Raw genomic sequence first — 12,372 nt, 5'->3', positions numbered from 1 at the left:
TCAATCAAACGACACTGTCTCTATCATCATATAAGCCGATGCATTTAGGTGATTTCAAATGCTGTTGAGTGAGATGTGCCCACTGCTGATCCAGTGTGCCTATGATTATGCATTGCTGCGGCGTTCCAGTATTTGCACGCGTGTAATATTGCGGACCCCTAAAACCAGGGGGCCACACACATTTGTATCTTCAATGCTTTAACAATTGTATTAGTTTCCTGTCTGTTTTAGGCCTATTGTATCCGCGCATGCTTGTCAGTTCAGGACGTGGTTAAAGAACATTAAGGCTTGCAGTGTGAACGATCAAAGCCTTATTGGCCAAACTCTTTATCTCCTATAAGAAATGTTCTACTTACCAAGTGCGGGTGAAAAATCACAATGAGATTTTTTTTTTTAAAAATTATTAAGGATAATAATAATTAAAAAAAAAAAAAAAAAAAAAAAAAAAAAACTTTATTTGACAGTTTAAAATCAGAGGACCGATGACAACCACTTGGATTTATTTAATCCGATTAACAAAGACCATGGAATATGTATTTACTTCCTGTCAAATGAGAGCGGGAATTTTCACTGCAAGGGGCATGACATGTACACTAAAACTAAAATTACTAGCAACCAAACAGAAAGAACACATAGGCCTAGAGATAATAAAACAATCAAAATCCTAAACTGGGGCATTGTGATGAATATGAGCCTTTAACAAGTGTCTCCATCTGCCACCCATTCCATTCCCTGCAACACAGAAAGGAGACATACATTAAGATGTTATATTTGACCTGTAAATATATATAAATATTACACGCGTGCAAATACTGGAACGCCGCAGCAATGCATAATCATAGGCACACTGGTACTAAGCAGTGGTAAACATGTAGCCTAACCCTAACCCTAAGCCGGAAGAACTACAACATTAGGCCTATGCGTCATACACTTATCACACTTTTTTTCGCCTAGACCTAATTGTTAATATTAAACTTCACTTTTTGACATAATTAACTCAATAATTTTGACGAATAATTTGTTAATTGATTTAAAACACATTTTTTTTAAATCCGTCACTTGCAGAGTGAGATAAATGTGGCGCTGAACTGCAAATGCGCAGACCGTAGGCTAAATAAATTCCCATGATGAGATTTTGTTATCGATATACTTAACATTTCTCACAAAAACATGAACGTTTCCTCTACAACTCTACAAAACGATAGGTTGATCGTAATGCCATCAATATCCCCTCTATTCTGTAGGGATAATGTCGGCTACCGAAAGGCCTTGTGGGTGTTGTAGGCTGGCCAGGCGACTCTGGTTCGATCAACATTTGTCAAAAATAGCTAGGCTATATGTAATCTCTAGACCAGCCTTTCTCAAACTATTTTGTGCCATAGCCCAGTTATGTATTGCCCTCATCCTCTGGGACCCACTTGCGATGCCTAAAGACCCATAGAATTGTGTCTCCTCTGTGCCATCTCCTCTAATTGTCTGTGTGTAGCCTATTACATAATTAACAATTTAGTTCATATAGCACTTCATAACTGAATTATTATAACAGAGGAATTAAAAAAATAATTATATGCCTGTGGTCATTGTTTCTCAACATCCTGAGTTCTCTGCCTATGTGTTAATTTATTTATTTATTTATCATGGATGTCCTCTTTCCCTGCAGTGAAGGACAGGTTAAGGCCCAAGCAATAAAAACAAAATTAGACAAACACCTTCACTTCACACATTGACATTCCCTTAAATCATATTACCATCATGTCACAAAATCCACAAGTATAAAATAAAGTATAGGCTATCAATATGAAGGCTTATTTTAAGGCGAGACACCCCAGGTGAATAGGGATTTTTTTTTAACTTATAGATATCATCATGAAACTTTGCCAGTTGATTACTGACACAAACACAATCATTTTTTGTATTACATGTTTTTCTTTAATATTTTATTAAATATGCAAATATGGCAATATTTAACCAATTATGCGTAAATTTGGGTCATTTTTCGAGAAAGATTTTGAGATGTTGGATAAAGCCAGAGTTAAAATCTCTATTTTATTTTAACCACATATTAGTTTCTAAAGTTTTTACAGAACAGATTTTGGATACAGCCTTTTTTCATTTAATAAATCAAAAAATACTATGTACATGTCTTAGAAATGCATTTTCGGCATGTTTTTAGGAGGAAAATGTATCATAAATCAGACAATTAACAATATATTAACAAATCCTTCTGTAAAAACCTTTAAAATAGTGCTATGAATGATCATAGAAAGTTTGGTTGATGTCAGTGGTCTAGAAGTTGAGATATCTTTCGCAGAGTATTGGAAAAAGCTCATTTTGAGAAAACGGCCGTTAAAGATAAAAACGTGAATTCTGCTGATAATAGCTAGAGTAATTTATTGAATTAGGCCCTACACCCTTCAATGCCATATAGGCCTACCACTGCTTAACATATATAAACCATAGCATAGTAACATTTACATCCACATGCTAATTTAAACGTGGTTAATTCATTATTAGCCACTGTCTGTCAACCTGCTCCTGTCGGCACAGACGCTCTCTCTCCCCACCATCTCCCCTCTGATCGTCTGACAGTCTGTGTCTCTCCGACGTGATCGGCGTGATTTACATGTCTTTAACACTTCTCCCCTTCAAATGGCGATCATGTAATGTCCGTAGCCAATTGATTAAGTATTTTTTTTGTCTTGGTTTGGCATATTTTCGACGTTTTTCCCATTTTATTTTGTGATTTTCGAGCTACCCGGGGCTAGCATCACGTGATGCCTTTTAGCGAATCACATCGTCAGAAATGTGCATTAGCCAATGAGGTCGCTTTCCTAGCATTGAAACCCTCCTCACACTTTCACGATTGGTTACTGATACAAAGGAAATGACCATATTTGGATCAGATAACGTTGTTCTTGAGATTCAGAGCTTTCCAACAGTACCATGGTTATTATGATTCATACAGCGGTCGCGGTGCTGTATGTTACGTTAGAATGCTCACTTTTGACGAATTTAGGAGCAAAATACAGACGCAAGCAGTCAAAGTTTAGTAAAATAAACACCTAAAACGTATATTTTGGACATTTTATCCATACTAGTATGAAAGAAGACATGTTATGGAAGCTAAATAGACACAAATCTCAAAATTGACCAGTGCTTAAAAAAACGATGTTTTTGCCTGCCGTGTCTCGCCTTAAGAAATAAAAAATATGAGCTCATTTCATTTTTCCAGCTTCAATAGTTTGCAGCAATATCTCTCATCTTTTTATTTGTCCCTCCAATGTTCAAGTAAAATATTACAATATATAAATACAAATAAAGCAAAATGAGATAGCTATCATTACCCTAAACATGGGCAGTGTATTAAAAAAGGGCCACATCATCCCCTTCACCTTCGTATTTCAAAACAGGAAACATGTAGGCTAAAGGTAGACTATTCATAGTGACATGTTACTCTCCAGGTTGAGGCCTTTCCAACTGTAGGCTGCATTTTGTTGAAACTGTACAACACATTTTAAATTTTCTCGTACAATTTTCAATATCTGACAAGCACTTTGAGGGTGATAATCTGACAGGGGACAGAATAATCAATCAATCTATCATCTCTATTAACTCTATATATCTATCTATCATCCCTGTCTATCATCTACCATCGATATCTATTGTAAATATTTCTCATTTTATGGACACACACAGACACTGTCTCAAGCATAGGCTTTAATAGGCTTGAGAAGCTGTGTCCATGAAATGAGAAATTTTAAATCTTTGTCTTAGAGGTGAACAAAATATATCGTTGGAAAGGTCTCGACCTACAATGTAACATTATGTCAGTGTGAGGATTCTACTGGGCTCCTACTCAGAATTACTGACCTTTGAACTTTGACCTTAGTGCATGCTTGAAGGCTCATAACTCAGCTTCAAAAGGTCGTACAGACATGGAACTAACAGTTATGGAAATGTCCAGGCCTAGACTATAATGTGATATAATACAAATTTAGGGGCAATATAAAATGTGTGTAATTTATAGTTTAAATAACATTTCAACCATTTAATTATAAGATATTTGAAACCTGGTTACATAAATGTGTTAAGCATCACATGAAACACCTGACAGTACTCTCAATTTAGAATACTCAAGTTCCAATTCATGAAAAAAATTAAATATTTTTATAAAACTACATTTCCCAGCGATGCGTGACGCACTCAAATACTGTAGTTGGCCATAGTTGTAGTTTTTCTCGTTTTCGAGTTAGGGTTGGGGTAACATATTTGTGTACTAAATATATAACTTATCCGTGACAGACATAAACTGTAGGGACTGCCGAACTTGTTGATACACTGCAATGATAATATCTACATGACAAAACCAGTATAAATAATAGTTTGTTTGTGACATATTGGCTGGTATTGTAGAAATGGGGTATTTGGGTCCGTAGTTCTGGTTGTTTGCAAATTAGTGTTGCGATAAAATAGATTTACTGGATCATATATGACATATGTAGGGAAGCCGATCTCATTATAACACCAAAGCCATTTAATCTCACTTACAAAAAGGTTGATATGTTGTCTACTTAAGATATTTTGTGCAAAAGTGTTAAAACCGTAGCTGAACGCGCTAGTTCCGCCACAACTATGCCCGGCGGAAGTCGTCTGACGGCCAGCCTCGCGGAAGTCATCCATATGCCCCTGGGTATAGCCTACAGCGGAGGAAGCCCTCTGCCCCGGTAATTTATTGTTGTGTGTGTGTCCATTACTTCTTCCTTGGGAAAAGTAAACCATAAATAAGAATGAAATGTATTCTCGGTATTGAAGGACAGCTGTTGGCCTAAAGTTAGGCTACGTTGAGAGTTGAAATGTTCCTGTTTTGGAGTTGGAAATAAAAATAAAGTGAAAGTAATGTCAGCGTCCATAACAATCCAAAGGAGACAACTGAAAATGGGTCGAAACAGCATCTCTACATTAATTCATGGAAAGTCTCCCCCTGCATATTTTTTCTCTACATCCTCATCTCCTCCTCGTTCTCCCTCTCATTCACCGGTCCAATTATATTGTGATAACCCTAATGCTGCTATGACTTAATATTTGATAAATTGACAATTGTAGGTATTATTTCAGCATTTAAACACAAGAGGCAAAGGCTGTGTTATGCCCACTGAAATGTCAAGTATGTTTTCATGCCAAGGATACATTTCACCTGATGAAATACAACTTTGACTAAATGTTGCCATGTTAGAGACAACCACACTGCTTATTTTAATAATAGTAATGTCTCAAATAGATTTTACATACAAAAACCTCAAAAAGCATACCATTTGTAGGCCTATGAAAAAAATACCATCTGTTTCTGTTCACATTATAGTGATCACATGACTGTTACCTCCTCAAAACACTGGTTGGCTGGTGCATAGTGACCAGCAACATAAAAGATTAAAGACACAGAAACCAAATTTAAGTTTTATTAAATAATAAAAAATACAATTTATTAAACAAACTCAAAACTACAAGTGTCAGTATCCCCCCCATAGCATAGGCAAGACGTCCAAAGGAAATAATGACATTCTTTCACATGAAATTGTGAAAATTGTTTATTTTGTAACTTACTGTTTTTTTAGGTAAAGAATAATCTATTAAAATCAGAAGTTTGCTTCAATAGATACACATTTTTAATTGAAATTTTATTGATGACATTTCCACAAGTAGTATGTATCTACATATTCTATAATTGTAATAGGCCTACAGAAATTAATTCCTGTGATGTTGTCATTTACTGCATGCATGCAACTCTCACCTTTTTGTTGGTTTGAAATTTGGGATTACAGATGCAACTTTAGATCTTTGCCGATCTAGTTGCACACTGTATACATGTTCTAAAACAAGACACCTTAGTTTTTAAGTTTGAATTGCAATCTACAGTTGTTGAAAGGCTGAAATCAATTTTGTCTTGAATGTGTGGTTTAAAAACCATCAAAACAGACATTGGGAGGGATTTTTACCTTCTCCGCCATTATAGGCGCATACTCACCCATCTGTCGCTTTGCACGTGCACCTGCAGTGAGACCACGTGCCGGTTTGTAGCGCTCTCTCTTCTGATTGGAAATCAGGTAGTGGGATACCCGAAAAGTTTATTTGCCGAGTGGGTGACTGAGAGACGTGTTATGAAGCGTGCACAATATATAAGTGATCACTGTATGAATACAGAGCGATTTAAAACGTATATTAACATAAATATATCACTCACTTTAAGCAATAAAAAACAAGCAATAGTTTGATCCACATGAGCTGCTGCTGTGCATAGTGTTGTTAGAGTTTTGCACATTTGTCGCTCCAGTTGTGCCCACTGTTGTTTAGCAATTGAAAAAAAACTGTAATGTAAATTTGTCTTTCTTTTATTATTGTTGTTCTTCGTCTTTTCAACTCTGCCCTGTAAAGGCGCCTGTAAATAAAGAATGAATTATTATTATTATTATTTTAGAGGCTCAGTCCTCAGAAGCAGCCTGGAAATCCAGAGTTGTATCTTGAACGATAGAGGGTCTGGCCACGATCAATAGACCTTCCCAACTAAAAGGGCGGCACCTATGCGCACATTTCACATACCACTTCACGCAATTGGATGGCACTAAAACCAATCAGAGCATTGAACAAGGAAACGTATTAAGCCCCGTTAGTTTTGCGAACAGCGGGATTAACTGCTTATTTAACTTTTGCCGTGGTCGGGCGGCAAAACAGGAAATTCTTCTTTCTTGCTAATGGAAGATATGAGTGTTGTCTTCCAAATGGCAAAGGGTCGAGGCCAAAGCCGTCTCAAATTCAAACAACATATCCACAGCCATCTCTGTTGTTTACTATCACGGCTACGAGGGCGCATGCACAGCATGTCGTCATATGGTTACGTCCGCCCCAGAGCACCATACATAGTGCTCTGGCCCGCCCATATCAGATAGAATGATTTGATTGGTAAGTCAGAATGTTCTGACATAGTTAATGAGCTTTAGTGTGTGTGTGTGTGTGTGTGTGTGTGTGTGTGTGTGTGTGTGTGTGTGTGTGTGTTGTTAAACATTTTCATCCGAGTCAGAGTCTGAGCTTAACAGAAGCTCCTCTGAACTGTCAGAGTCCAGATCCATGTCAGTGTCAGCAACCGTGTCAGACACAGCTAAGACACGTCTGTAGCATATCCTCGCTTGCCTCTGGAGCTGTCGTATTTCCACCTGCCTTCTGCGGATGAGGCAGGTGAGCCCCTTTGTCGCATCCCCTGTTTGATGTCATTAGGAAATGAAAAATGGTGTCACTATAGGGGGAAGCAACAAGTCTTTCAAAACTTTTAAAACTTAAATAAAACCTGGTGTAAAAAATGTAATAAAAACTACATATTTACTTTGCAACGTGTGTTGACTGTGTTGGAGAAGCAACTCCGACAGGACACTGGCACGGGCCTGAAGTGAATCCCAGTGTTGCTTGATTTCCTGCATTAGGATCTGCTTCTCTTCCTGGAGCCTCCGAACACCCATGACCCTGTCAAATACTTTCTTGCTGGTGGTGTAGTCAAGAGAGCCTGTAATAAATGTACATAGAAGGTTGAGACTGTAGATTTGAAGATCACTTCTGCCAATAATATGCAAACTTTACCACTCTATAACAGCATATTCAACAGAACCCCTACATGGAAGAATACACACAGCACATTATATACTTACCACTTTGTCCCATTTGCCAGGGCCAGGGCTGTTCTGTGTCCAGTCCTTCTAAGGACACGGCTTGCTCCGGTGGCACAAGGCGGTTGTAGTCCACTACCAGGGCTTCCAAGCTGCTCCTCTGTTGCCGTATTTTCTTTCGAATTCTGTGCCGTACTTTGTTGCTGTCTGAGGGATAAAAAGACCATGGAACACTACATTTGACAACTGTATGTAAATTGTTAAAGTAAAGTGGATATGGGAATGTTTTGGGCTGTTGTCTGAATAGGCCTAAACTCTTAACATACCATTTTTTCGGTAGAGCAGCTGTGACCGTGTCTTTATGCTGCAAGAGAGAGCCTCTATCTTTTGACAAACTGTGATTGTGCCTTCTTGTTCAGTTTCACCTGGTTAAAAAAAAATATATATATATATATATATCAATGCAGTGTTAATTTAATAAGAAATTACAAATAAATGTGTTTATTAATGTTTATTATTTTCTTACCATCTGCCCACTCCTTGATTGTTTGCACACAGTGACTAACAGCATTGTCATCCATGTGCAGCTCCACTTTTAGGTTCTCCAGTGTAGCTGACTGGACCGTAAGAGCTTTGCATGTCTAAAATGAGAAGCAATTATTACAAAAACCTCCAAACCGTTAGAATGCATAGAGTTTAAACAGCAACAAAAGTTATGCAAAAGATGGGCCAATGCAGAAGATATGGGTTCATATTTAAGAGGAGATACAACATTGTCTGTGCTCTCATTAGAAGCAGGGGTAAGAGTAGCAGTGACTTCATAGGTAATCGGGAGAAAAAATGAGAGCTTGAAGCAAACGCAAAAAGCTATATGTGCAATTGATTCATCAACCAGCCATAAAGGCAAAATAATACAGTTTCTAGCTACCTTATTGTATCTTTTAGAGAGGGCATTGGCCAGGTTTGCCCGTTTGAGATGGTTCCATCTCGCAGCGAGAAGGGTCAGCATGTCATTACGTCCTGAAAGAACACAGAGATGAATTCTGCAACAATTCCAGCGTAATCATAGTAATGTCAGTCATTCTATGTACAAAAGGCACTGTTATGTAGTACCTGCTTTAGACATGTGCTTTGTCGTGACCGCTATCCTGGAGAGAAATGCATTTACTTGCTCCACTTCCTCTCCTAGGGTACAACCAGCCCCCTCAAGATTTGCACCACTCCATTTCACCTTGACAGAGACACAAACATGAGCATCAATATAGCCAATACCTTAAGCAAGGCCCAGTTCCCTGTAATTCAAACAAAACCCAAATCAAATTCTAACTGCCACAATAATCTTCTATAATTCATGATGGCATGCACTTCACCAACCTCGCATTTGTGGTCATGCGCCTTAGCATGAACCACCGATAAAAATGGCTTCATGCTCTGAAGTGGCTGGAGCTCCGGATGGTCACCGCAAACCTTCTGCAGGTAGGGCCAGTATTTACATGCAACATCCATGCAAAAGAATGTGATGGCATTCTTGGATGCCAGGTGGTGCTGTAAATACATTGGATATGCAAATATCTCGCCCCGGAACATGTTTAGTGCAGCCAGCAAAACACCATGCCTGCAGACAGCCAGCTCTAGTCCCTCCTCATCCACTTTACTCCTCGACTTTTGGGAAGTTTCCCTTGCTGCAGACCACTCCCCACCACAAGTGCTCCTTCCAGTGACCTACAATGTAGAAAATAATAATTAACAAAGATTTGGGCAACAGTCATTACAGAAAGCAATTCCAATATACTCTTAAGGACAAGGAACAGATTGGTGCTTGTAGAATTTTGGAGCATGTTCATAATACAAGACAAGGCAGTGGCATGTGAAGTACATGTTATTTACTTAAAAAATAAGATAGAAGTACAAGTCTGGAATTACATGTTTAGTTTTGCTGCGGATGTCATCCACAAATCTGGCAACCTTATCATCATTTGCAATGAAGACACCATCAAAGATGGCCGGCTCGTTGGATCTGAGGAAAAAAAAGTTAACTGTTTAATATTTTTTGTATAGTTAAAGGTTAGTTGGTGTAAAGTCTCACGGAGACAGTTGAATTGGAGATCTCGGGCCTTCCAAAATGTAAAAAATCCTCAGCTGAAAAGCATATTGCACTGCTGTGAAAACCAAACCTAATACTATCCCAGTATGAAGGGCCTTCCTGAAGTCTTTGCATTGATTCAGCAAGGCTGTTCATTTTTGCCATAGTATGTCGCATAGCATACAGCACCTGGCCTGAAGATGCAAATGTTAGCTCAGTGGGACAGGACAATTACTCAGGTTCCTTCAACAAAGGCAAGGATAGAGAAAGACTTGTGTAGCAAAGGAGGCAGAGGCAAATGGCATAACATTAGTAAACTAACTGAGCAATGGCTACCAATCCGAAATACGTGCTTGTTCAATCTCTGAATTGGATCCAACCAGTTCTAGCCCACATTTATTTTAGATATCAACAGATTTATTGGCAAGAGATCTTGGAAACTTGGGGATGTGTATATTTTTTAATACCTTGCTGTACTTTTAAAGCGGTAATGCTTGCGGTTTCCGTCAACTGACACCGCAAGCATTGCCGGCGAGCAGGCAGGACAGCTAAACTGTTCCTCCTTGCACAGGCTATCCACATCTGACTGGACAGCAGCCCATTCAAAAAAGCTCTTTTGAAAGCTGTCAGGTGAAATCTTCCCAGTCTATAAAAGAAAACACAAAAAATTTATTTTCAATGGAGAACGTTTTATAATAATACAACAACAAATTTCCCATGCTGTAAAATGAGAATAGAAATACTTACGCGACCAAATCGAACAGTCCGCTTATCAAGCATTCTGAGGAATGCCTGAAACGACAGCCCTGGCGATGCCATCTTAATGTCCTCATAGGTGATGAACAAATCTGTTTCGTATACCGTCTCAAAGTTCAGAGTGGCTGGCCAGTAGCCACCTTCTATAAGGTCCTCCACTCCTGCACTCCAATGAGCTGTGCATTGATCACAGGTCAGCTCAGCCATGTGGAGTTCATATCTTCCTACAAAGTAAAAAAATATCCACTGTAATGTTATGACTGCCAAGGTCAGAATGCTGTATGTTACATATTATTCCAGAGGTTCAGTAAAACCTGCGGACTTGGTGGGCAAAAAAAAAAGTCAGTTTTGAATGATTTCTCAAGCGCCGAAAGCATCATTGAATGAATCATCTTTTTTTTTAAACAGGACTAAAGGAAATCTTTCACCAAATTACCATTTATTGTGACCAATGCCACAGCCTTCCCATTGATGACCCTTAATGCCTCTGGTGGACAGCCACAGATTTGGACTGGCATCTCAATGGGAAAATGTCTCACTGAAAGACATTACACATGACTTAAGATAATTTATCTGTAGCACCACACATACATACTCAATAAAGCAATCTGTAATTTACCACAGTGAGTAACAGCCTCATTAAAGATGCTACTGGTTGGAGGCAATGGCTGATAAAACTGGGCACACATTGCATCCCTGTTGTGGAGGACGAAGGTCTTGTGCCTGCTGATGTCACAATCAGCACAGAGGAAAGGACTTGGGAGACAGTCTCTGCACCTCACAACTGCCGGATTGGTCCCACACTGGTGACACATGTGTGTTCCAGCATTTTGATTTGCCAGCATGCTTTTTACAAGGCTTGGTCTCCTAGCCCTCCACCTTTCCGAAAAAAGGGCATTACGAGTGCTCCAGTCTGAGGAAGCTCTTTGCACTGCTGCACCCTGTTCTTGCTCATCATCAGAGCTTACAGACTGCTGGATATCTTTCAAAAGAAATTCTGAAAATAAATTGTGAAAGAAAAATACTGGTGTAAGCATGAAGCCCAATACATTGTTTTGCCCACTGATGGATCATTTGCATATAAATTTGCAAAACATATGGAAATTATATTGTCACACAGTGTAAGACAATATTGTGAGTACTGTTTAGCAATCACTGATCAACTGATCAAAAAACATTGAGCGTAAATTAGGCAGATACAAGGTATATAATAAATGACCTACCAGCTGAGATAGTCTGAGAAGCTATCTCTGGCGCAAAATTCACCTCTGGGGGAGCAGGGGGAGTAGCCTTCGAATGAGATGCAGCTGTAATACAAAAAAACATCAGCATAAAAAGCAGCATTAATATGCAGTACCTCTACTTTTTTTCAAGTTATACAAATGTATTGTCCAGTTACTCTTTTTTGGATCTTTAACATTAAATGTATGTTTCAGGTTTGAAAAAGGTTCAATGCAGGTTGTCATGCTATTCTCATGTCCGCCAATCTTACCTGACACTATGGTCTGAAACTTTTAAAATAATATTTAATAGGGTAAAACATATAACTCTAACCATGTCTTGATTTCTTGCATCTGACTGGTGGCCTCTGGCTTGTCACATGGCCACCTGCATCTCTTTTCCTCCAACTCACTGTCATTGGTTGTGCAAGAGCTGCCTCTCTTGGAAACTCTCCAAGATTTAACACATCGTTCAGCTCTTTTTGTTTGAGGTCTTGAATAAGGTCATCCAAGCTTTCTTGGATTTTGTCATTCATCCTTGAAATGAATGAATGAATGAGTGAGCAAATGAGTGGGTGGGTGAATGAATGAGTGGGTGAATGAATGAGTGAGTGATTGAGTGTGTGGGTGAATGAGTGAGTGAATGAATGAGCGGGTGGGTGAA

At 38.8% G+C, this 12,372-nt stretch overlaps 1 long non-coding RNA gene across 1 annotated transcript; it reads right to left on the bottom strand.

Moving 5' to 3' along the window:
• Nucleotides 1-10,595: 10,595 nt before the first annotated feature.
• Nucleotides 10,596-11,245, bottom strand: LOC307255901. The gene is made up of 3 exons (XR_013845046.1): nucleotides 11,108-11,245; nucleotides 10,925-11,026; nucleotides 10,596-10,712 (listed from the first exon to the last, which is right to left on the bottom strand). It is a non-coding gene; the product is annotated as an uncharacterized lncRNA (long non-coding RNA).
• Between the last annotated feature and the right edge of the window lie 1,127 nt (nucleotides 11,246-12,372).

This window comes from Ammodytes marinus (assembly GCF_949987685.1).
Source record: "Ammodytes marinus genome assembly, chromosome: 9".
Lineage (NCBI taxonomy): Eukaryota > Metazoa > Chordata > Actinopteri > Uranoscopiformes > Ammodytidae > Ammodytes > Ammodytes marinus.
This window is presented reverse-complemented; position numbering and strand designations above follow the sequence as displayed.